This window comes from Rana temporaria, chromosome 1 (genome assembly GCF_905171775.1).
Source record: "Rana temporaria chromosome 1, aRanTem1.1, whole genome shotgun sequence".
Taxonomy (NCBI): domain Eukaryota; kingdom Metazoa; phylum Chordata; class Amphibia; order Anura; family Ranidae; genus Rana; species Rana temporaria.
This window is the reverse complement of record NC_053489.1, coordinates 289181104-289208647: the sequence shown is the minus strand read 5'-3', so window position 1 is coordinate 289208647 and position 27544 is coordinate 289181104. Positions and strand designations below refer to the sequence as shown.

General features: G+C 43.4%; 1 protein-coding gene across 3 annotated transcripts in view; it reads right to left on the bottom strand.

The window, feature by feature from the left end:
- The window catches only part of KANK1 (KN motif and ankyrin repeat domains 1), a 255581-nt gene extending 228617 nt beyond the window's left edge, over window positions 1–26964 (bottom strand). For 2 of the 3 annotated variants that reach the window (XM_040357089.1, XM_040357143.1), the window contains exon 1: window positions 26881–26964. The gene's annotated coding sequence lies outside the window, so the exon portion shown is untranslated. The remainder of the gene's footprint in view (window positions 1–26880) is intronic. The other variant, XM_040357107.1, reaches the window with a different exon arrangement.
- Between the last annotated feature and the right edge of the window lie 580 nt (window positions 26965–27544).

The window sequence follows — 27544 nt, the reverse complement described above, 5'->3', positions numbered from 1 at the left end:
AAATTCTATTACTTGTAAAAGGATAAACATATTTAAATAAGTGTGGAAAAAAAATAAGTTGCAGAGTATAGGAGCCAACGTTTCAAATGTCTAACTAGGGATTACAATAACCAAGATCACCCTCTGGTCAATTAAAGGTTGCAAATAAAGTTGAAAGTGCCCAAACGGGAGCCAACAAGAAGCAAATTTTGCGTTTTGAAAGTCACATTGACCCTCTTAACACTGGCACTTACTTAAAAAAATGCATCATTTAGGTATGGTTGGACAATGGTAGTCTGAATAACATATACTGAAAACCTACCAGATTGATTCTAAAAACCAATCACCTCTGAGAACCACCATTAAACACCTTTGATCTATTCTTTGAATCCTCTTTTGTAAAAAAAATAAACTTGAATACTGAAGGCTCTATGGAGGAGGATTTACTAAAATGACACATACACAGTGTGCTATGCTAGCCTCTATGCTCCTATCGAAAAGTCTATGAGCTTCTATGGGGATGAATGGCGCATTAACACATTATTCAGGTGCTCCCATTTAAACGTCTATGGAGTTATCAAAAACATGCAACTGTGCTCCTGTATTACAAGTCCCCCAAAAAAATAAAAAACTTTACACAACACGCACACAACATCTCATCCTCATGCCAAGTGTAAATGGGGACGTATATTAATGTGTTAGAAATAAAGAGTAAGGGAAAAAAGAATAAAAAATATATTATATTATATCAGGGCTCGACAAAATCCGGACAAGAAATTGTGACCTGGCCCCCGTTGAAGCTTAGGCCTGCAGAAGGCCGCGGCCTCAATTACTGGCCAGCGCGGGCCGGCCGGTAATTGAGGCCGCGGCTTTGCGGCCTTCTGCAGGCCTAAGCTTCCTTCGGTGATCTGGTGCCATCTTGTGGTGGCCGTTGGCATTACAAGTAGCAAAACAGCAGTTCTAATGTAGAGAAATTGGATCTGAGGTCCCCAAACCAAAGAGCCAAAGGAAAGGGGGTGGGGCCATGGCTGGACTATTGCGGTACTGGTAACATATATATATATATATAAAATGTACAAATACAAATATAAGAAACATTTTTATTAAATACAGCATCAATAGGACACAGCAGGGGGTACAAAATTAAAAGAATAATGACCAACACAACACCAGTATAGTAATCCCCAAAAGGGGGAGAAGAACAGTGGGTTGAGAGTCATGACAATCATCTTGACTAGTTTCACGGCTTCAGCCGCTTCATCAGAAGCATGTCTAAAATTAAAATGACAGACAGTCAACAGTTATACATTAAACAACAGCTACAATAGGTAAATTGGGGAACAAGGGCTCAGCTGCTCACCTAGAAAACCCCACAGGCGAGTGAGGCGGGTGCCACCACACAGGGTCCCGTACGGTGACCAGGGGGCACGCAAATGTATGGATGGACCTACTTCCCGGATATATAAGGTAAGGATAATAATATAATAAGCCCAGACCTTGACTGGGTGGGTGCAGAAAATGTGATGTCAAACCGGCGATAAAGAATCTAATTAGGGTAATGTGAGGGTGTGGGTGATGAGGAAGGGCAGCGATTGGAAAAAGAAAACAGAGTGAGACAGGGAAGAGGGAAGGAGGGAAGAGGATGGAAAAAAAAAAAAGGGGATAAGGAATAAGAGGGAAGACTGAGGGGTGAAAATGAGGAAAGGGAAGGGGGGGCAGGGGGGTGAAGGATATGTACCTTGAATACAAAAAAATGTGTTACGTGTAGGGGGCCCCGGGAACGGGAGCCCAAACTGGGACATGTATGTAAAGCCACATGTAACCTCCGCAGGGAGTGTCCATGATGATAAACCAAGGAGGGAGGGGGACCGCATTGGATCCCAAGGTGGCGTCAGGATAGTGAAGCCTACCAGTGGCACCTGAATAGGGAACAAATAAAAATAAAGGTGATGGATGAGGATAGGGGAGGGAGGGGTGAAGAGAGGGGCCAAGGACGGGCTGAAAGACTCGCTGGAGGAGAAAAACAATACATAATGACTTACTGTGGGCTGGGTCCAGCATCCATTGCACTGAGAGCAAGGAAATCCTGAATTTATATCCCCTATCCGGCGCAGCTGACACACGTCAGTAGACGCCGTTGTACAGCGCGTCTGGGCGCCCGCATGACGTCAGCGCGATGGGTTTGCGCATGCGTCAGTGTCCCGCGGTGTAAGGGCGGAAGCCCACACTAGAACATCTCCAGGCAGGGTATAGCCCCAGAGGCGGGGCTTATAGCCTCATCGAGATGATTACTCGGCCACCGTCAGGGAGGAGTCCGGAGACACCCAGACCAACCCGCAGAAAGTTGGAGTGGTAGACAGCTGAGCCCAATTAAGTATATAAGTTATATGTAAAACAAATGTGTAAAATGATATGATAGTTAAAAATAGAATACACACAATGTAGATGCAATACAGCTACAATAAACATTATGATAAGATGCCCAATGAGTAATGAGCACCAGGGTGGACTGAAGCAACAAATTGTGATCGCTGGGGGCATGTGAGAGGTAGAGACAGGAGCCTCCAAAGGCGTCATTATGTGTCCCACTGCGGCAACAATTAGCCCCGGGGTATCACGGCGCCCAGATGGGGCTGGTGGCATACACTTAATATGGCCAAAGATACTCAAGGTTTCCTCGCAATTGTAATTGCGTTGGGCAGACTGAGCATAGAGTCTGGAAAAGTTGAGTTTGTCCAGTCTAGCCTGATGGTAGATCAAGCCAAGGACAGGAGGGGCAATCCCAAACCTCATATCCAGACTTTGCCACAGCGATTGACAAAAAGAGGTTGCTTAGGTCACACCATAAATAATACAAAACTGAGTATGGTTGGGGTAATACAATGTATAATCAGAGGATACTCCCTAATTTGAATATTGGGGAGTATTGGTGGGTGGAGTGCGAGGGGTAGCAGTTCTAAAGTGTTTTTCACTGCCATCTCCTTCCCTCTAATTAGAACCCCCAAACACACTATAATTATATATATATATATATATAACACCCTAGAGAATAAAATGGCGGTCGTTGCAATGCTTTGTCACGCAGTATATGCGCAGCGGTCTTACAAGCGCACTTCTTTTTGGGGGAAAAAATACACTTTTTTTAATTAAAAAATAAGACAACAGTAAAGTTAGCTCAATTTTTTTTTAGAATGTGAAAAATAATGATACGCCGAATAAATTGATACCCAACATGTCACGCTTCAAATTTGCGTTCGCTTGTGGAATGGCGACAAACTTGTATCCTTAAAATCTCCATAGGCGGCGTTTAAAAAATTCTACAAGTTGCATGTTTTGAGATACAGAGGCGGTCTATGGCTAGAATTATTGCTCTCGCTCTACCAATCGCTATACACACACACACACACACACAGGGTTTGACAAATTTGCTTGAAATCTAGGTGCCAGAAACTGCCCCCCGTCAAGCTTGAGGCGCATTGCCGGCGGTATAGCCACGATGTCCCACCGATTTCAATGGGCAGGAATGGTGAAGGAGATGTATACACACCGCTCCAAAGATGCGGCTAGCAGGACTTTTTTTTCTGTCCTGCTAGCGCACCACTCCAGTGTGAAAGCCCTCGGGCTTTCACACTGTAGAGACAGCAGTGGCTGTATAGGGTCAGTTTGCAGGCGCTATTTTTAGCGCAATAGCGCCTGCAAAACGCTTCAGTGTGAAAGGGGTCTTACCGCTAAAAAAATTCCTCTTCAAACCCACCAATTCTTGTGTTTTTTTCCAGCCAGAATACACCCCTACCAAAAACTGCTGATATGTGCATGGACATATAGGATAACATGCTGGGGAGTTTACTGGATGTAGGGGGGAAAAAAAGTCTGATGCCAAAAAACAGCAGCTGTAAGGACGTCCAATGTGCATGAGGTAAACAAAAACTATACTAGGTGAAAATTTACCTCAGAAGGGCATGCACATCAATATAGGCCACCCCATTTAGATACTTTCCTGACCCTCCCAGGGCCAAAATAAATCCAGCTCCATTGATGGCTCCTCTTAGTGCCCTTCCACTGTTTTTTAGCAGGGCACCCAACAGGAAGCTGGTGCACCAATTCTGAACAGATGATAGTTGGTAGAAGGCCTCAAGTAGAAATAAAAAGGTCACAAATAGTTTGAGTGCTCATGGCCCCTACACAATCTTTTCTCAAACATGGTCTCTGACAACAGATAAACTAACAGGCTTGACTAATCCCACTCTGTGTACTATTCATAAAATGCAAACATTGGTGGCCTGCTCAGTATAACGTTCATAAGTCTCTATTACACCGTGAATAAAGGAGTTTCCCAACCTCACAATAACGCAGCACCACTCAAGTATGCGCTAAGCCCCCAAAAGTGCCCTCCAGCCTTATGAATGCAAAGGCTGGTAGGCACAGCACAATGATTACATAGGCCAGTCCATTAGCAGCACTACTGCCACTCACAAAACTGAGTTCCCCAAGCATTAAACAGTTGGGATTATTCAGTTCTCATGAATTCATTACACCCCGCAGTGGCATAATTTATACCCCCAATAACATTTGTATGTAGCTGACAATTCAATTCAGGCTCAGACAGTGATTCTATTGTGTGTGTTCCACATCCTCTGTATACTGCACTATCACCATTTTAATCAAGTAATGAAATAAAATAAATCTCTCTTCCTGGGCACATTAAAAGATCAATAGTGACCTCCTGGAGATACAACAATCCTCTCATTTCTCAAAGATTACAAATACCATAATGAAATCTAGCCTGGACATTATAATAAGATTCAAGCACATTTATAAAAGGAGTGCTATAAAAAAACACTGGTACATATGACAAGAAAAAAAAAAAAAAAAAAAAGGGGGGGGGGGGGGTTGTTTTCAGCTTAGCGCCACTTACAATAAAATGTAAAATAATTATATTTTCAATGGCCTTTGGGGAGCCATGACTTGGTCCAACTTGGTGCAAACGGACCGCAATTCTGAAATTTAATATTACTAAAAACAAACTTTTATCCTTTAAACACCGTGGGGCGGATTCAGATAGGTTACGCGGATCTTTAGATCCGCGTAACCTATCCGATTTACGATCCGCCGGCGCAAGTTTTTGAGGCAAGTGCTTAATTCAGAAAGCACTTGCCTCAAAACTTGCGGCGGCGTATCGTAAATCCCCCGGCGGAATTCAAATTCTGTGGCTAGGGGGCGTCTACAATTTAAATCAGGCGCGTCCCCGCGCCGCTCGAACAGCGCATGCGCCGTCTGCGAATTTTCCAAGCGTGCATTGCTCCAAATGACGTTGCTAGGACGTTATTGGTTTCGGCGTGAGTGTAACTTGCGTCCAGCTCTTTTCTGAATCGACTTACGCAAAACGACGTAAAAATTCAAAACTCGGTGCGGGAACAACGGCCATACTTAACATAGGATACCCCTCACATAGCAGGGGTAACTATACGCTGGAAAAAGCCGAACGCAAGCGACGTAAAAAAATAGCGATGGGCGGGCGGGCGGGCGTTCGTTTCTGAATCGGCAGAAATCCTCATGTGCATATTCGTAAAAGTGATCGACTGGGTCCCCAAATTCTGTGAGGAAGATCCCAAGCGAGTTGTGCTGTTCGGTGGGGAGTCAGTCTGAGGTGAGCCTGGAGGCAGGCAATCCAACAGGGCCTAGACAATCCATCGGGGGATCGGGGTTGCCGGCCGGACACTGGGAAGTTGGATGATGCAACTTGTCAGTCGGTGACCCAAAAGCCAAGAAAGTTACCTGAGGGAGATTCAGGCAAATTACATTATTGAGAAGGATTTACTTCATTATCTACATTTCAGAGTAAAGGCCCTGTGGCAAAGGTTCCCCTCCAAATCTCCATTCTTGACCCAAGTCTGTGGCAGAGGCTTGTTCCTTCTCAAGGTTCCGAGTGATACTCTGGCTGCCAGGTCGGTGTGAGGCCTGTCCAGGGACACTACACCCACTCCGGCTGGAGTGGCGACGAAGTTTAAAGTATCATTGGAAGCAGGATTGTTTCCGTCGTTCTTAGGCCTGAATCTGCAATTCTCCTCTTCACAAATCTTTACTCCATCTACCTCAAGTTCATTGTTTGCCGTGTTGGGCAAGAATAAAAGCACAAAAAGACACCTGCCGTTTGGACATTCTGTCATTGCTCATCATCATCATTATACCCCTAGATGCATCACAGAGGTAACACACCATCCCTATTCTATCCAGCGGCTCCTGCGGGGGTGAGCACTACATACAATAAAATAAAAAAAGAGAAGAGAAGAAAAGGATATCTAGGTAAAAGCCGATTCCATTCTTCATGGCACAATAAATGTATTAAGAGTTCATCATGTAACCGATGTCCAATCACTACCACTGTTACACAGGAAATGCTCCATCCACAACACATTATCTGGTAGGACATATCAGTTCTTCCCACATCTTTTGTTTTGCAAGCAGCTGTAGTGGGCTAGATATCAGAAGTGAAATTCATTATACTCTGAGAAAACAGACCGCAGCCAACAACAACGTTCCCATGACTCTGCAAAAGACGCATGTAAGGGAGCCAAATGGATCTCACCTCAATGGAATCCGACATGACCACCGCAAAACATTTTATGGCACTTACAGTACGATCTTGTGGTTATCAAGTAAATCAATTTTCCTCTCCATTTATAAAATCCTGGGAGAGGAAACTCCTGGCTGCCTACTATGGAAAGGTGTTTCCCTTTTTTATTTTTTTTTATTGAGTAAAGCTAAAACACACATCCTTTGGAAATAAAAAACGTAATTGTGTGTATTTTTCTGCATTCAGTCTTACAATAAAAAAGGTATCCCTGTGCCCAAAAAAAAATAAAAGGGGCTGGTACCTGCACTGCAACAACATCAGTACCAAGACCCCAGGTGCCAACAAATGGCCTGCCAGACTCCCATGTGCAACCCACCGAGTGACTAAGCGCTAACATTTGCGCAAAACACGTCTACCTCTTTGTCCCCTGCTCCACCTGTCAACCACATGTCACGTGAAGCTTCAATAAAAAGGATTTTTGGAAGTGCAGCCACCCGGAATTATTTCTTCATGTTACATATCTCACCGCAGTTTACAATAAAAGCCACGCCACAGCAGTTGAAATGTGACTAAAAGCCGCCTAGCAGCTGCCAGTGTGCAGACTTTCCCATAGTTGCCTGCAAACTGGCTTCATCATAAGTGGCGCTCACATCTCAGCAGCAGGGTCCACATGTAAAAAGCAGTAAAGGCTGCAAACCAAAGCTCTGCTGTAGGCAGATACAACTTGCTGCACAGCCGTGGTCACAGGCCAAGAAGCATTTGTAGAGCCTGCAGATGCTGGCAACTCCACTCTAATGCTGGTAAATAGGCGCTAAAGAACGTGAAGTGCCATTTGTGAACTGTGAAAAGGGGAATTTTCGCTTTAAGACCTCCTCATCTCCCCTATTTAGCATGTCCCTCTCAGCAGTCTTCTGGAAGACCTCACAGGCCCCAGAAGAAAGCCGGTCTGACAAAGTGCAGCATGGCTCACACATGCACAGTGGGCAGCTGGCTGTAAAGCGGAAAGTTGCATAACCGCCTGTCCACAGTTAGGATGCCGGCATTGGGAACCCGAAGGCTAGTAAAGAACTAGCCCGGGTGAGGATGGCGCTGGATCCCTGGACAGTTAAAGTGTCCTTATATTAAAAGCAGCTACAGGATTTGTAGCTGCTGGCCTAATTATTATTTTTTGTCCAGATTGGACAACCACTTTAAAGTGTTTGTTAAGCCAATTTTTATTCTACTGTATTCTGGTTCCCTCCATTATATAAACATTAAGCACCACAGTGTATGCAATTAAAAAAAAAAAAAAGAATGCTGTACAATACCTTAAAAATAACAGTTTTCCCGATTATAGTTCCCTCTGTTATTTAACATTATGCAGTGAAGGTCATTTAAAAATGTGTATATATATATATATATATATATATATATATATATATATATATATACACATATATACATATATACACACATACACACATACACACACATACTTTATAATACCTTATTTTTGAGCGCCACTTGGTGCTCACTTGACTGCCTGCTGGTCTCCTCTCCCAATCTGATAGCTGCAGGGTATCCCGTGCCGACGTCAGCCAGGACAAGGGGAGCAGAGGAGGAGACCAGCGGGTAGTCACATGAACACAGAGTGGCACTCAGAGATAAGGTATTATAAAGCATTTTTTTTTTTTAATGTTAAATAACAGAGGAAAATATAATGGGAAAACACGTATTTTTAGAGGGGAGGATCGTGGAGTGGACTAAGCTGACAGGCAGGGAGGGAGGAGGACACAGAGCAGGGCTGCAGATGGCGGAGGCACGTAAACTGACCATGGTGTCATGCTGTCATGTCATGTACCGTGGTTAGTTTACATGAGGGGGGGGGGGGGGGGGAGAGAAACTGGCGGGATCAGACAGGTTTTTTACATGATAGAAGGGGCCAAATAACACAGCACAAGCATGGTTCTGTATAACATGCTTTGAAAGGAACAGAATCATTTTTTTTAGGGTAACAAAAACCAATAAAAATAAAATAAAAAAAAGGGGGGGCGTATACACACACACACACACACACACACACACACACACTGTAATTACATGGATAAAATGCAAATTGCTCTGTGCATTAGGTGGCCATCAATGCAATATGGTGTGTTGACAAACGTTGTGCTGTCCATGGCAGCCCATTCAAAATAAATGGTCTGTTAATGCACCAAGAGCAGAGCAACATTTTTAAATGTCGGTCTAAATTATATAGTTCTATGGTCTCAGAAGCTGGTATTGGCCCCAGGAACAGAAGTCACGTCTTATAAGTGTTTTGCATAACTGTCAAACAGTCTGATATTCACTTGGTGACAATTTTGACCACTCCTGCATGCAAAATGCCTTCAGTTGCAAGAGGTTTGTTGGTTTCCTTGCACAAATTGCTAATTTCAAAGCTCCGCACATTAAATGAGGACTTTGACAAGGTCAGTCTATATTTCTAAATTTCTTCTTTTGAGCCATTCCTTAGTGGATTAGCATTAAATAATTAATGTGTTGAAAGATCCATGCCTGGTTCAACCATTGGACAGATTGCCTCACATTCTCATCAAGCACATTTTGAGATCATGCATATATTTTTTCTTGACTGAAGCAAAGCAACACCAAATCATAACAATTCTACCACCATTCTTCACAGTTGGTATGGGTGTCTTCTGAAATGCTGATGTCTGCACCAAACGTTGACTGTTACTATGACCCAAAAAACACACCATCATTGATTCATTAGTTCACAACAAATTTGGCATCAGGTTAAATTTTGTCCTGAATTAGGATAGTCATGGTACATGTTTCTGTGAATGCATTTGGGTGCGTTAAGCACTTGGGCACTTACTTAATTGGCCAGAATATTAATTTTATTCTGGCCAATTAAATAAATATAAAAAAAAAAAAAAAAAAAAAAAAAACGCTCCCAGCGCTTCGGTGCGATTGGCGTTTTGTCTGCCAAAATGTTCCTCACTTAAGCACACAATAGGATTTTTTTTATGCCCCAAAAATCCTGTAAATGCCTATGTGTGCATGGGCACATAGGCCAATATGAAGGAGCGTTTAGAAGCAAAAAACAAAATACATCAAAACCTGTGAAACAAACAGCCATTTTATAAGTCAAGTGTGCAGGAGGCCTTAAAGCGGAGGTTCACCCATAGATTACACATTTTCCCCTTAGATGAATGCTCGTTTTGTCTAGGGGGAATCGGCTAGTTGTTTTAAAATATGAGCAGTACTTACGGTTTACGAGATGCATCCTCTCCGTCGCTTCCGGGTATGGGCTGCGAGACTGGGCATTCCTATTTTGATTGACAGTCTTCCGACGGTCGCATCCATCGCGTCACGATTTTCCGAAAGAAGCCGAACGTCGGTGCGCAGGCGCAGTATAGAGCCGCACCGACGTTCGGCTTCTTTCGGCTACTAGTGACGAGATGGATGCGACCGTCGGAAGACTGTCAATCAAGAAGGAACGCCCGCTCCCGAAGACCCATACCCGGAAGCGACGGAGAAGATGCATCTCGAAAACGGGCAAGTACGGATCATATTTTAAAACAACTAGCCGATTCCCTTAGACAAAACGAGCAGGAATCTAAGGGGAAAAGGTCTAAAAATAAATAAATGGGTGAACTCCCGCTTCATCTATGGACTATATACTGTATATGCAAGCCCTTCAGACAAACAGAATGACCAGTCAGCTCACATGTATTCAAGTGTGGCAGGACCACTTCTCAATTAACCCTGCAATAGAATTAAAAGAAAAAATATTTTCCTCAGACTATTACCCTTACAAGCATAAATTAATATTGCCGTGTACATGCGAGAACGAATATTAACATGCATTAATTTGAAGTAATACTATGACAAATCGTGTCATTTTGTACTGGACATTGTTACAGGGGTGCCAAACATTTTTTCCAAATGAACATTAGCTGCAGTTATTTTCCAACAGGAACAGTTAATCATCTGTTCACAATTTACACTGTAAAATCATAACTACATGCCCAGGGTTATCAACATTTGTTTGCATCTGTCATTGCGATATGCTGCATTAGATCTACCACAGTTAATACCAAAAATTATGCAGTGAGAATGAGGCGATAGCCAGCCTGAGCCCATTGAAAGCATAAAAAACAAACAAACACACTAAAAATTATTATTTTTTGATCAATTAATAATACTTTGTATAAACCTAATCCTTAAAAATTAATATCGTTTTAGAGGAGCCGAAACATTTCTTCCAATTACAGCTTCTGGTGGTCAAGAAATCACATGATAATTGCCCTGCTATCGGATCATATGACCAGCAGTTTCTGCATAAAGCTATTTCTGTCCTCTGTACATTTTTTTGTATGAGGGTTTACTGTGAAGGGTCATTGACCATCATGTTAAACAAAATGCATGAGGCATTTTAAAGGGCTTTCTGCTTTTATTAAAAACATGTAAAGCACTTGAACTTTAAAGGCCGTTTTCCCAAACAATATACTTCAGCTCTGAGAGGTCGCTAGGAAGATGGATCGTAGAGGATTCTTATATTTCTTAGGCATTCTAGTGGCAAGCTATCCCCAACCACATGTCTAAGTTTTGCCCAAATTTGACCATTTAAGATAGCATGCAAGAATAAAAATAAGGGAATTTCCATTATCATTTTGTGATATGCTAGAACAGTGGTCTCCAAACTGCGGCCTGGGGGCCAGGTGAGGCCCTTTGCTTGCATTTATCTGGCCCTTGGGGCACTATTCATCTCACCGATAGGAGACATTATTCTGCCCACTGACACCAACAATGGGGCATAATTCCTGCCACTGACACCAACAATGGGGCATAATTCCTGCCATGGACACCAACAATGAAGCACTATTTTTCCCCCAAATACTAAAGATAGGACACCATTTACTCCCACTAATGCCTAAAACAAACTCCTATTAATGCTGGCCCCTGTCCAGCCCGCCCAAAAGTCTGAAGGGAATTAACCTGCCCCTTTGTTTAGAAAGTTTGGAGACCCCTGTGCTAGAATTTCCCCTCCATGGGCTTCATGAACTCTGATGCAAATGGCCCCATAGTATACAATATGGCAGAATTTTCGCAGAAAATTGTTGCAATTACAAATGTTTAGGCATTCTCATGTGTATTTTTTTTTGGTTTGTATTGCTATGACAAAAAAAGTGGAGAAACAAAAAGCCAAATCTGACACATTCCATGCAAAAATAGACTGGACAAAATTTGCACCTTCTCAAAACTGTAAAAAATAATTGCACTCCAAGTTTGTGATGTTCCTGTAATTAAGCTCACCGGTATCAATTAACAGGTGCTAACAATATAGAAATCACACCGGGAACCAGTTAAAAAATGGACCCAGACATTCTGTTGTGTGTCTGTGTGCCACATGGAGCAGGAAGAGGAAACAAAGCAGCAAGGGATTTTCTTAGGATTTGAGAACACAAATTGTGAAAAATCATGGACAACCTCGAGGTTACAAGTCCATCTCCAGAGATCTTAATGTTCCTGTGTCCACTGTGCACAACACTGTCAAGAAGTTTACAGCCCATGGCACTGTAGCCAATCTCCCTGGATGTGGACGAAGGAGAAAAATTGATCAAAGATTGCAATTTGTGCTCTGATGAGGGGGGGGATAAACTCCACGCCAAATAAAATAAATATAATAAAACAAATAAATAATAATAATAATAAAACAAACAAAAAAAAAAACACACACACACACACACACACACAATTGAGTTCCCCCTCTAAGAGCATACGAGGCCCTTCAGTTTGGTATGGATTTTAAGGGGAACCCCCTAGCCCAAAAAACTGCATAGGGGTCCCCCCATAGTCTATACCAGAACCTTATCCGAGCACGTCGGTCAGGAAAGTGGGTGGAGATGAGCGAGCGCCCCCCTGAACCGTACCAGACCGCATGCCCTCACCATGGCCTCCCCCACCCCAAGGCACCTTGCCTCCATGTTGAGGACAAGGGCCTCTTCGACAACCCTGCCCATTGGTTGTCGGGGTCTGTGGGGGGGGGGGCTTATTGGAATCTGGGAGCCCCCCACCTTATGTGAATGATGCATAGGGTCTAATGCCTGTTGCGCGGTGTGCCACTACTTATATTGGCATGGGGCGGGATCACCAGAGGTATGCCCCTTATGACATCACCACACATCATGCCCCGGCCGGTGACATCATAAGGGGCAGGGTCTCTGGGTGGTTCAAACTGTGACCACGCCCCATGCCAATATAAGTAGTGGCACATCGCGCATTAGAGCGGGAGAGAGCGTTGAGTCAACATTGAAAGAGCAGAGGGAAGACGACAACAGAGAAGACCGGGCAAGAAAGAAGAAGTCGGAATAGACCCCCAGAGCTGCCTAATACAGTAACTGATAAAAATTGTAAAATAAAAAGTTTAAAATACAGTAAATATCATTTACTTTCCAATTTACTAAGGCTAGCAGCATAAGGATTAAAATAGTCAATGTTGAGATAGTACCACTTAAGGACCCCTCACTGTATATATACACACACACACACACACACACACACACACACACGTCATTTTTTTAAAGATGGATATCTTGGTAACGGCAGCAGCCGCTGCCACAACCGAGATATCCATCTTTTCAGTGAGCGGTCCTCTAAACAATGGTCTCCGTGGCGGATTCGCCGCAAGATCACTGTTATCGGCGGCGGGAGGAGCCGTCGGCAGCGGCGGAGGCGATCGGGTCCTTCCTCCTGCTCGGCTGGGATACGAGTGAGAGCAAGATGGCCCCCACCCGTCTCCATAGCATAGCAGGGCGGAAGCGACGTCAAAACGTCACTTCCGCCCATGCTTCTTAAAGTGACATTTTCTTTATTTTTTTTTTGCATTTTAGTCTAAATATGAGATTTGAGGTCTTTTTGACCCCAGATCCCATATTTAAGAGGACCTGTCATGCTTTTTTCTATTACAAGGGATGTTTACATTCCTTGTAATAGCAATAAAAGTGACCCATTTTTTTGTTTAAAAATGTATAAAATAAATAAAAACAAAAAACACTTTTTTTTTTTAAAGCGCCCTGTCCCAACGAGCTTGCGAGCAGAAGCCAACACATACGTGAGTAGTGTCCTGCATATGAAAACGGTGTTCAAACCGCACAAGTGAGGTATTACCGCGATCGTTGGAGTGAGAGCAATAATTCTGGCCCTAGACCTCCTCTGTAACTCAAAAGATGCAACATATAGATTTTTTTAAAACGTCGCCTATGGAGATTTTTAAGGGTAAAAGTTGACGCCATTCCACTACCGGGCGCAAGTTTGAAGCGTGACATGTTGGATATAATTTTACTCAGCATAACATTACGGTATCTTTCACAATAAAAAATAAAATTGGGCTAACTTTACTGTTGTCTGACCGCTGCGCAAATACGGTGCGACAAAAAGTATTGTAATGACCGCCATTTTATTCTCTAGGAGAGAGATTATATATATATATATATATATATATATATATATATATATATATATATATATATATATATGTATGTATGTATGTGTGTGTGTGCGCGTGTGTGTGTGTGCGTTTGGGGGTTTTAAGTAATTTTCGAGCAAAAAAAAATGTTTTAGCCCTGGTTCACACTGGGCTGCGGGAGTGAAAGCCGTGCGAGTTCAGCTGAACTCGCACGATTTCACTCCCGCCTGCAGTCCCGATTTCGGCCGCGATTTAAGAGACATCTGTGCAGGTTTCTGCACAGATGTCTATGTAAATCGCGGCCCGAAATCGCAAAAAGTAGTACAGGAACTACTTTTTGAAATCGGTGCAGCGCCGCACCGATTAGGACAGTGTCATTGCCGACAATTGGCGGCAAATGCCGCCGATTTGAGATGCGATTTCACATGTGAAATCGCATCTCAAATCGAAGGAAATCGTACCCAGTGTGAACCTGGGCTTAATCTTGTAAACACCAAATCTGGTGGTTAATGACCTCCAATTTCATGGTTCCTGCAAAGTTCCAGGACCTACGCCACTTGGCAGAGCCCGCAGCATGATACCGATTCTCTTTTTTTAAACTGCCTGTAAGGGTGGCATTCTGACCGCCACTGCGGGGGGCAATTTTGCCACCGATCACCAATGTGAGAGGCATTTTTGTCATTAATGCCTATTGGTCTTAGTGTTCCCTCAGACCTGGAAAACTATTTGAGGTTCCTCTGGGATAAAAAGTTTGTTCAAGACTGTACTAAATCTACCAATCATTTTGTCAGACCACCACTAATCATATACACATACACACTAGCGATTCCATAGATTTTTCGCAATGACGACAGACACAACAGGAAACATGGGAGGAATAACGGACAGTTTTATGTATTTACTTTGGCGTAGTTCACTTTACACTGTCACTCCAAAACACTTCTACATGAAGTTTGTCAGTACTACATTAGTTTGAAGAAACACAGTAGCATCTCAGGAAATGGATTAGGACGTGTCATTTATCTGGAGTGGTAGGAAATTCTACCTTTCAGAAAACTATGCTATCTAGACTAAAATGTGTCACACTGAAAGCATTTGAAAAGATTAAATATTTCCACAAAGTGAAGTGAAACAAGAACTGAAGTGTTTTTTTTTTTTTTTTTTTTTTTTTTACAAACACCCTATCCCACAAAAAAATTTAAAAATCACTTTCAAGAAGATACATGGTCAGTGAAAGGAGGAATTGTGCCTCATTGGTGTGGGTGGGAGGAAATATGTCGCATCATTGGTATTGGTGGGAGGTATATTGCACAATTGTTGGTGTTAGCAGGAGGAATAATGCCCCATTGCTTGTGCCAGTGGAAGTGCGCCATCATTGGGTTCTGTAGAAGGTATAGTGTGCCATTCTATAGATCAGTGGGAGAAATCATGCCCCATTATTGGTGTCAGTGGGAGGAAGTGTACCCCATCTTTGGGGTCAGTAGAAGGAAAATGATTCCATCATTTATACAAGAGGAAGAAGTTATGCCCCACTGTTTGTATCAGAACACCACACTGATGCAATTTCTAAATAACAATACTTTGTAGAACCACCTTTGGCTTGCAATTACAGCAGCAAGTCTTTTTGGTATGTCTCTACCAGCTTTGCACATCTAGAGTGAAATGTTTCCATTCTTCTTTGCAAAATAGCTCAAGCTCTAACAGATTGGATGGAGACCATCTGAACAGCAATTTTGAAGTCTTGCCACGGATTCTCAATTGTATTTAGGTCTGGACTTTGACTGTGGGCCAGTCTAAGACATGCATATTCTTTAATCTAAACCATTCCATTGTAGCTCTGGCTGTATGTTTAGGGTTGTTGTCCGGCTGGAAGTTGAACTTCTGCCCCAGTCTCAAGTCTTTTGCAGACTAACAGGTTTTCTTCTAAGATTGTCCTGTATTTGGCTTCAATCCATTTCCCCCATCAACTCTGACCAGCTTCCCCATCCCTGCTGAAGAAAAGAATCCCCACAACATGATGCGGCCACCACCATGCTTCACGGTGGGGATGGTGTGTTTAGGGTGATGTACAGTGTTAGTTTGCCATCACACAACGTTTTGCTTTTAGGCCAAAAAGTAAAATTTTGGACTTATCTGATCAGAGCACATTCTTCCACATGTTTGCCGTGTCCCCCCACATGGCTTCTCACCAACTAAAAACAGAACTTTTGTCTTTCTTTCACCAATGGCTTTCTTCTTGCCACTCTTCCATAAAGGCCAGATTTGGGGAGTGCTCCTCCAGAGTTACCATGGGCCTCTTGGCTGCTTCTCCGATTAATGCTCTCCTTGATTGCCACACTTTTCAGATAGTTGTGAATTTTTTTTTAAAAAACATTGATCATGCTCCTTCAACTTCACAATTATATGCCACTTTGTGAAGGTCTATCACATAAAATACAATATACAATATATATATATATATATATATATATATATATATATATATATATATATATATAATATATTTGGTTGTAACATGACAAAATGTGAAAAATGTCAAGGGGTATGAATACTTTTTCAAGGCACTGTATACAGTACTCATGGTGTTAACAGACCTCAGTACAGATCGCACCAGTTCTATGTAATAGGGAAAGATAGTAATTATATTATACATACATACACACACTATAAAAAAAAAAAATATGGAGGCAGTGCCAGGACAAGGTCATCCAGGGCAAAGATGTCAAACTGTGCCCACTTTTTCCTGCAATAAACCATTGTGCCCAGGGCAGTCACCCCTCCTGTCCACCCCATGTCCCTACCCTGGATGTAGGAATCTCCACTTATTGCACTTGTATTCTGGGAGATACAGAACCCTCAGAGGTCTAAAGACCCAATATCATTCAGGTTGCACTAAACACAGAGCTTCTTGAACACAAAAACATATTCGAGCAATGAAGAGGAGTAGTTTGCATTGTGGGAAAGTATTTTTTTTTTTTAATGTCCTTACTTAAAGTGGAGGTTCACCCAAAATATACATTTTTTAACATTAGATTTAGGCTAATTAAGGGGAGCAGAAACGGGTATTTTTTTTTTAAATCAATGCCGTACTTACTGTTGTAGAGATAAATGTTCTCCCGCCGCTTCAGGGTATGGGCTGCGGGACTGGGCGTTCCTATTTTATGGACAGCCTTCTGACTGTCGCATACAGCGCGTCACGAGTTTCCGAAAGTAGCCGAACGTCGGTGCACAGGCGCCGTATAGAGCCGCACCGACGTTCGGCAACTGGTGACGCGCTGTATGTGACCGTCGGAAGGCTGTCAATGAAATAGGAACGCCCAGTCCCGAAGATCAAACCCGGAAGCGGCGGGAGAACATCCATCTCTACAACTGTAAGTACGGCATTGATTTAAAAAAAAAAAAAATACCAGTTTCTGCTCCCCTTAATTAGCCTAAATCTAATGTTAAAAAAAAAAAATTCGGGTGAACTCCCGCTTTAAGATAGAGGTGACAAATAATATAGCAAGAAAAAAAAAAAAAAAAAAAAAAAAAAAAAAAAAAAAAAAAAAAGGCGTGCAATACTCTTCCCATAGGTCCTTGTGCACGAATCACATTCTTATAGGCAATAATAAGACAGAGAATGACAAACATAAAATAGTAACAAAGGAACAATAACACTATTGGATGATCCATACGTTGCCAGGCCTCTGGGGGTTATTGTACTACATGACAACTTGAATAACAACTAACACCTGTATTGTTCCTTATCAGTAGGTTTAAAAAGAAAAAAAGGAGGAGGACATGGAGATTATGCAAGGCAAGGAAAGAAAAGAGACCGGTGGAAAAAAGTAAGAGGGAAATTAAAGGTACAAGGGGGCTAGAGGGAGGTAAGGTGGGAAAGTGATGCAGGAAGGGGGGGGGGGACTGGTACCTTTCATGGCTCCCCCATGTTATTGTATCACTCAAGGAATATGTGTATAATAGGACTGATTGATGCGCTGCCTAGTATTGAGATTTTTACATGTCTTCAGTCAAGGTTAGTCATAATCGGGGGACAACAGCTATTGATATTGAGATGTGCACGTGGATGCCAACCAAGCCATGAATCTCCAAATTTTTCTTCATGGTGCTCTAAAGGAGGTAGCGAAGGTCCTCCAACTGCCTAAAGATGTTAATTTTGGCAAACCACAGGGTCATGAAGTTCCTGGCTGTTTCTACATGGAAGATATATTGGCCTGAATTGCATTAAGAAGATAGACCCGCAGAGAAAACTTATATCAGGTAGAGTGGAACTTTGTTGATGTGAAGCAGACATGCCATAAGGTGGAGGCCCGTGGCAACAGAAGTCAGTTGTGCAGCCATATTTTGAACCAAAAACCAGAAGGGGCAAAGCTTTCCCTAAACATATGTAGCAAGCCCCTGAGGGAGCTGCTTTTGTTGGTTCAGTCCGTTACTCTGCCTTTCAACCTCAATGAACTGTCCCACCCCTCTGGCACACCTAGCAATGTGATTCATGGAATAACTCAGCAGGAATACACAAAGTTATTCTTGTAGTTTACTTGAAGAAAAGTAAAATTAAGGTTAACATTAGTCAGCCAGGACCTGTGCAAGTACCCAGGACTTGGTTGAAACAGTTTAAAGAAAACAGTCAGGAACACTATGCAAACAACAAAAGCAATAAGTAACAATATGTACAGATTACATAGACTCCCCAAAAACTTTTGGTGTGTGTGGGATGCTGTGGCTAAAGGGGGACCCCAGGCCGGCCTATGATACCTCTAGTACACACCCAGTGAAATGATATCAATACCCGTGGGGTGTCCCCTTTAAGAGCAACTGCGGTAATGTCCTGAGGCAAAGCTTTGCATTTTATTATTATCTTCAGTGGCAATGTAGGAGCTCTGTGGACAATATTTGGATGTGGTATTCTATGAAAAGCATTAAAGGTTCCTGGGCAAAGCCCCTCACCAAATCCTGTACACAGTCAGCGGTCCTCCCCTGAGCGATCGATCGATCTTAGATGTAGGTGTGGCGCAGTGGCATTCAGTCCTTGCTTTGTTGCAGGGTGTCCTTTAGCATGGATAGTCTGTTCCTCTGGGCTGGAGCTGCAGGCCGTGTGACCCCTGGTAGGCCGTGATGCCACACGCACAGAGTGCAGATGCTGTCCTGATGGGGTGCAGGCAAAAAGAGGCTCTAGCCTAGTTCCTATGGCTTTTTATCTCCTCCCCCACAGTCCTTTGCTGCTGTCTCGCGATTAGCTCAGGCTCTTCCAATAGGGAGTTTACAGACAACCAACCTCCAATAAGGAGTTTCCAAACAAGAAGTTCTGAGAGTGTGTGAAGAGAGAAAGGGGGGGGGGGGGGGGGGGGTGAAAAAGCCCACGCTGCTGCAGCAGCAGACAGCTGTCCTCTAAGACCAGGTTAACACCTATGCGAATTGAGTGCGGGCTTAAACGGCATCCTATTCGCAGAACATTTCAAAATACATTGTTTTCAATGAGGCTGGTTTACATATGTGCGATGCATTCGCACTGCGCATTGCCGCAAAACCGTATGCGTTGCAACAACATTTTGTAGAGTACCACCAGCACTCTGTACACATTAACAATATGTGCTGAAAGAGCATATTACCTCTCAATGTCTCAAAACAGGTGCACAGGCCAAATAGAAAAAAAAAAAAAAACACACACCCACCTTTTTCAAAGTGCACCATGTGTTTTTGATTGGATGCTTTGACATGTGTTGAGGGACAGGTGCAATGCTTTTGAATATTTATGCACATGCTCAATAAAAAAAAAAAATACACTGGCTTCCGCTGACAGGGGGGGGGGGGGGGGGGGCGCGCGCATCGTCAGCGGCGATACACAGTCGCATTTAACCCTTTCTTAAAATGCTAGGGGGGGTTAAAAGCACCCCGCTAGCGGCCGAATAGCACAGCTACAATGGTAAAGCCCTGCTTTTTAGCGGCTCTTTACTGATAACGCGGCCAGCTGGCAGTGTGAAATAGCTCTTGAGATAATTCAGCTTCACTCCATGCCCATATAAATATAGCCTAGAGAATGTACAGACCCCCCTTCAGCACAGATGGACCCCCCTTCAGCACAGACGGACACCCCTCCCCATCCCATTCAGGACCTCAGATCAGCCAAGAGTGCGGCACCGGCAGCAGGTTCCCTCCCCCTGTGTACACATAAACACTGGAGGGGGAGGCGGCTTCACTCTGCTCGCTGTGCCTGTGTGACATCCGGCCCAGGACTGTTTAGACAGCCCACAGCCACAAGACTCTTCAACACCTTCACGATTTTCCAGGGGGGGTCAATTGCTCCTCCTTGCCCTATGGAGCGGACGCCCATGAGCGCATACACTGCGTATTACTGTGCTGCACAATACAATGCAAACACACAAATGTTAATTTGGCTGAGAAATGTTCTGCCTTATCGTTCATTTTACCAAAACCACTGGTGTGCACTGCCAACACATCTTTCATAGGGCTCAAGAATGATTGTCTGTAGTGACACTTAGGACTGCTTACTAAGCTCAAATGAAACATACCAAAGGGGACACCTGTGTACACAACACTATGCACTTCAAAACACAAATAATTTGGCAATTTTTTTTTTTTTTAAATCTGTAATTGAAACAAATGCTTTGCTCACATACAGTAGCAAACTCATGGAAGATAAGTTATACTGTAGCTTAATGTATTGCAACAACATAGAGGTCAGAGGCAGCAAATGTAAATGTCAGGCTTACTATGGATCGCTAGAACAATTCACCCATATAGGTTACGACCTGTCACTCTTCCCACACAATGCATGTCACTGCTGTCCATGACTTCCAGAGACAAGGTGCTATACAAAACACACATATATGACTTCAGCTCAGATTACCATTAAAAAGTAATAAGGGTCTAATAGCTAGTTCCACGTTTGGCTTTAATGCCACAATTTTATGCTTAAAAATTAAAAAAACACCATCCTTCCTTATATACAGAAAATAGTTTGCAATTCAAAAATTGACTTTGGTGAATAGAAAATTACTTACAGAAAATTGGTTATTCAAGAAAGATGGAGGCGACGATTTTCTACTTCTAAAAACTCTGGTTGTCTGGCTTTCATGCTGACCCTTTGGCAAGTCTTTCCAAGGCTGGCTGTATACACATTAGAGAAGTATGGACTTTTTTTTTAAAGATTCATACTTACCTAGGTGGATGCAGGATCAGTCTGATGCTGCATCTGTCCCCCACTGGCAGTAAAACTGAGAACCAAGCGATCCAACATCGCCGATCACTCGGTTCTCACAGCTTCATGAGCAGAGAGCTGCCGACTGTCAGTCAGCAGCTCTTTGCTCTGTCCCCCCTAAGCTCACTGAAGCGCCAAGCTGTGGAGGGGATGGGAGCGGCCAGCTCAGGCTCACAGTGGTTCCCGAGGGACGGCCAGGCATGTGGGTGGATCCCGACTCAATTATTGCGATCTTGCTCGAGCCTGCACTGGCTCTGTGATGTCAGCCAACAGCGGACTTTAAGCCTCGTACACACAATCCGATTGTTGGCAGGGGATTGTCTGATGACAGACTGTTGGCCTAAAATCCGACCGTTAATACATTCCTTCAAACAATTGTTGGCCAACAAATGTTGGGTGGCAGGCTAGTAAATTTTTGGCGGATAACGGTCACGGATAACGTCACACAAAAGTTGAAAGTACAAACATGCATGCTCGGAATCAATGCTCACCAAACACAACATTAGCAGAAGGTGCCCAAAAGGGGTTAAAGCAGGGGTGGTAAACACAAGGCCCGCCAGGCCTTATCACGTGGCCTGCGCAGCGGCCCCCGTCAGCAGGGGGGATCTCTCTCATGGCGGTGATCAGCGAGGGGCCGAGCCGAGGACAGATAGGCCTGGGAGAATAGTTCAACCACGGCCGCCTCCTTCTTGACCTCCCCCCCTGACCCCACCCTCCCAAGAGGTAAGAAGAAGTGGGAGCAGCATCTCCCGTGCCTCTGACTGGGGACGGGCACGCTGAGAATTTTCCACCCGTCTCCTTAGTAGAGAAAAAAAAAAAAAAAGTCGAGCAGGGTGGTGTGGACAGGGCTACCCAAGGAACAAACGTTGACGGATACAGCAGGAATTGGTTAAAACGTTTATGACCAGCCATGGACATAGGTACAGTGAGGCATGGACATGGGCACAGTGAGGCATGGACATGGGCACCCTAGGCTTATACTCGAGTCAATACTTTTCCCCAGTTTTTTGTGGTAAAATTGGGTGCCTCGGCTAATATTCGGGTCGGCTTATACTCGAGTATATACAGTACCACTTTCAAATGCAGAATCAACTGTGCTGATCTACTGTAGCTTGAGTTCCTCTTGCATATCAAGTGAACATTCTCATAAATATTAACAAAAGTTACCTTATAGCAGTGCACCTCAACCAATGGATGGGAAATTCCATCACAGGTTCAGGATAGTTAAAACTTGATTACATTTGGCCGGTCTGTAGTCTTCACTGCAACTACAGACCAGGACAAGAAACAAGGAAGATATCTGCACCATATACTGGTTTGGTTTCAGGTTTTAAAGCAGGGGTAGGCAACCAGTAGCCCTCCAGCTGTTGTGGAACTACATTGCCCACGAGGCATTGCAAGGCTGGCGGTTACAACTACGCCCAGAGGCATGATGGGACTTGTAGTTCTGCAACAGCTGGAGTGCCCCAGGTTGCTTACTCCTGTATTAAAAGGATAAGTTCACTTTTGGAATATGTTACGTTACATGGTCCACCTGTTTTTTACGGTGGAACATGCAACATGTTCCAGCGTCTGCAGATCTCTTTCTGCAGTTCACCCCCCTCCCTGTGACAGCGGGAAGGGAATCTTCTCCCCACATGGCCGATTCACTCATTCAGTTTCCTGTGAATGAATGCCTACAAGTATTGTCAGTCATAGCAGCTGACGGTTTGTAGTTTTCAACAAGCTACAAGGATGCCGGTGAGCGTCCTTGTAGTTCATTGATTCTTCGTGCTCTCGGGTAACTGTCTGCCCGTACACGTTACGGGCAGACAGCTATGCCGAATGTCTATAGGAGCTGGACATTACAAATCACGATCTGCTGATTGCAGGTGCAATGCTCCGCAGGTATATACACACATATGCTTTAAAAACAGGAGCCATAATTTGATTGGATGAGGGGGAAGACGGCACTGGCCCTCTTCTCTGCCTTGCTCAAAGAACGAACCTGTATTCATAGACAGTGTGCAGAGAAGCTGCCTGCACAGAACCTGGACGATCATTGCCCTTACTGTATGTAATGCAGACTACTACAGTGATTGTCCAGATATCAGATATGCATACTTACACGTCGAGCCAAGCTGGCCAATGTAAGTTTGTAAAAAAAAAAAATGAATTCCTGGGGTTCAGCTTTAAAAGGGGTTTCAAATCTCATTAGAAATGTAGGCAGGCTGCAAACAAGTGTAGTTCTACATGCCTGTCTGGAACTCCAAAAAGTTGCATTATTAGAGATTAATACATACGGTATATGTATAGAACAGTAAATTGCAAGGGTTATCCTAGGGCAGTGATGGCGAACCTCGGCATCCCAGATGTTTTGGAACTACATTTCCCATGATGCTCTTGCACTCTTCAGTGTATTTGAGCATCATGGGAAATGTAGTTCCAAAACATCTGGGGTGCCAAGGTTCGCCATCACTGTCCTAGTGCAATACAGCTCTCTAGGAATTACACGCTATACATGGGTTGTTTCCTATAAATGCAAGTTACAGATGTTATTTTCACTTATAACAAATCTAATACAAAAAGTATAAACTTATTCAGCAGGCATCCAAATAGCTCAACTATTGGCGACATAGAAAGATCCCTAGCCGACTTGTCAACATGTCATAACTAAAACTTCACTTGGAATTTTCTCTGGTTAATTTAAATGTTACAGATGGGTCAATGACATTTATACAGGCGAAAGTTCCACCTGTATAAACAGAAAACCTGAGGCTCGGTTCACACTGCTGCGACTTTGCCCTGCGACTTCCTTCCAACTTGGATGACATTCAGGAGCCTGTACAAGAGCTGAAATTGCACCCAAGTCAGACCAAAGTAGTGCAGGGACATTTTCTAAGGTCGGAGCGACTTGTGTAGCATCAGTTAAGATGGCTGTCATAGGGAAACATTGCAACTGACATGTTATGCGACTTGGGGGTCTCACAAGTTCCATCCAATGTCGTAGCAGTGAGAACCAAGCCTAAAGTACATCTCCAGTCAAAGGTTGTTATCTTAGTTCTGGATGAAGTGGGGAGGTGTAAGAGACTCAGTTGGGTTTTTACTGTAAATCCGAAACTCTATTAGCAAGATTTACCCTTGCTTCCTTTTCTGCAGGCAATAGTTTAACAAACAATAAAGGAAGAAAACTGTCTGGCAGCAACACACCCAAAAATAAGATGCAGTTTAAGGAAGGCTAGAACCCCAAGCAGTTATTTATTTTGTGTCCAGCACAGATTCTCTCTTAATTCCTGTCTAGTGAAAACATGGTCGCCAGGAAAAAAGTGTGGGTAAATCTCTGTAAAATGAGCCCCAGATAGCCCGAAAAATGGGTTCCAATCCTTTACCACTGTTAAGAAAATATTACAGAAAAACTTTTTTTGTCTTTACATACACTTGAAAGAAACTTTGAAATTAAAAATATATGGACATTACAGTCAACCCCCACCCCCCCGAGCCCTCGTTTTGCTTACCTCACCCCTCAAAAGTCCTGTGCGCGCCCCCGTCATCCTGTTCGGTTCCCAGCCTGGCCGTTGATTGGCTAGGTTGGACGGATTGATAGCAGCGCAGCCATTGGCTGGCGCTGCTGTCAATCACATCCAATGACGCGGCGCGCCGGGGCCGAGTGATACAGTCGGCGGCTATGGCCGCCACTGTATCATGGGAGCGCGCTCGCAAGAGCTTTCCACCTTGAAGGTGGAAAGCTCTCGTGAGGACGAGCCGAGACAGCCGCCGAGGGACCCCAGAAGACCGGGTTTGGGGACACCCTGTGCAAAACGAGCTGCACAGAGGAGGTAAGTATAACAAGTTTGTGTTTTTACCAAAAAAAAAAAGTTCTGCCTTTAAGGTAAAAAAAACCCTTGCAGTGTCCGGCCCGTTTTCCTTACCTGAGCCCAGAATTTCCGTGGGCACGAACCCACGTCGCTCTCTCCGCGGCTCTTCATTTGCTAGATTGATAGCAGCACAGCCATTGGCTCCCGTTGCTGTCAATCAAATCCAATGACACGGGGGGCGGGGCCGAGTCATACACTCGGCGGCTATGGACGCCGAGTGTATAACACGGGAGCGTGCCCACAAGGTAACCCAGAGGGGATATCTAATGCAGGGAGGAGCCGCTGAGGGACCACAGAAGATGAGGATAGGGGCCACAAAATGAGCTGCACAGTGGGGGTAAGTATAACATGAGATATATATATATATATACCTTTACAACCACTTTAATCAGCTCAAATAGGGTAGGATATGCAGGGCTTTTTTTCAGGGGGAACTTGGGGGAACTCAGTTCCACCACCTTTGGCTCAGACCCTTTGGTGCCTGCTCACCACAATCACTTGTAACCACAGAAGTCTGGTTTCTTTGTTTACAAGTGACAGCTCTGCACTCTGTGTGTAACCCCCTGAACTCTGCACTCTGTATGTAATGCAGTTATGGTATTTAATGCCCCTTTAAGACCCTCCTACTGTTTGTGAAATCTGAACAGGTCGTGGTTGAGTTCCTGCACCTATTTTCTGAGAAAAAAAGCTCTGAGGATATGAAGAAGTGGACAGTATAGATAGAATATGAAGAAGAAAAAAAAAAGACAGTATAAGTAGAGAAACTGTAAAAATCTGAACAGGGCATTAGCCAAATTACAGATAGTATAAGCTAAAATGAGGTGGAATTGGAAGAGACGACCATTAGACCCAAGTTGATGAAAGTGTAAGTTACTAAACTGATACAGGGTCGAAGAGGAAGAAATAGACCGCAAACCCAAGTTACACATAGTAGAAGTTAATAAACTGAAATATTGTAGCGAAGGGCCTTCAGTTCTTATACCATGTATCAGAAGATGAGCCAAGCTGTGCAGAAACTTGGAGCTCAGAGGTAGACAGGTCACTGACAGATCAATCGTTCAGTCAATATTAGGAGAGCCTTTAATAAACAGAGAAAAAGGTCAGCACTCATCTCCCGGGAAGGTTTAAATAAAGGAACTATGAGTCACATAAAGCAAAACGTATCTCATATAGTTAAATGGAAGAAGAAGGAAAAAAAAAACAAAAACCCACATCCCAAAATTATATATATAATTTTTAATAATATATATATATATATATATATATATATATATATATATATATATATATATATATATATATATATATATATATATATAATTTTATTTATTTTTTTTTATTTTTTATTATTGTTATTTTTTTTTTTTATTCTAAGTGGAAAGCATGCATTTTACGATCCCTAGTAAAGAGTATGTGTAGCTTAGCCAGCTGTAGGTGATGTAAGAAATAGAAGGGTGAATAGTTTCCTCCAGGTGTACAAACACATAGATCCTACAACATACTTCTCAGCCCACTCCCCCATGCAATCCATGGCTGTGTCACCTGCTGCCACTCTCCTGTGTAGGATCCAGGTAGATCCATGAAATTCCAGGGTTGGCACACTCTGATGGGGCAATAACCAGCCCAGTGTAATGTATGATGGAGCCCATCCTCCCCCATGGTGGGAGAACCAGCAAGAACCATTTCTCAGCTTGTAAAGTTCAATGAACAATACAGATCCCCTTTCATCAGGCTTTCCAGGCTGTCATCAATCTGCCTGACATGATGAACCTACAGATCACTACAATACAGATCCACTCACCTCCAATCATCCCAGATCAGGGACTAGATCCAGGACAATCGTCCCCAGGGAATAACCAGTGAGTGGAGAGATCCGATGAGGAAGGCACAAAGTTGGGAGAACTAGTGAAGAAAGTCCAGCATCCTCCGCACAATAGAGCGTGCACCTCTCCCTCTGTTATCTGTCTCTTTGTAACAGGAGGAGGCAGGCTCACTGCGCGTGCGCACACCTCCCTCCAGCCTGGACTCTCACATGCTGTGTGTGTGGGGGAGACAAGGGGAGGATTAGCATGGACACAGTACAAGTGTAAGGAGGATCTCAGCACCAAGGTGGGCACAGGCATAGTCAGAAATCCTCTGCCATGACATCAGCTCTGCTTTCTTCTCACTTTATCATTTCTCTGCTTTCTATCACTTTCAGCAGTTTTTATTCCAGAGACATGTACTGTCTGGGTAGTCTGTCTCATCTTCATGGACTGGAATTCAGTGTAACTGTTTACAACTGTTATTAGGCTGGAAAATTTATTTTCAAATACTATTGTATTATATTATTTTTGTTATATTTGTATGTGTTTTCATTAGTATTATTTATATTTATTATAATGTATTTTTATTAGTATTTTTGTTTTATATTATTACCGTTATTATATATTTGTACTAGTATTCTTATTTATTTTTGCATTTTA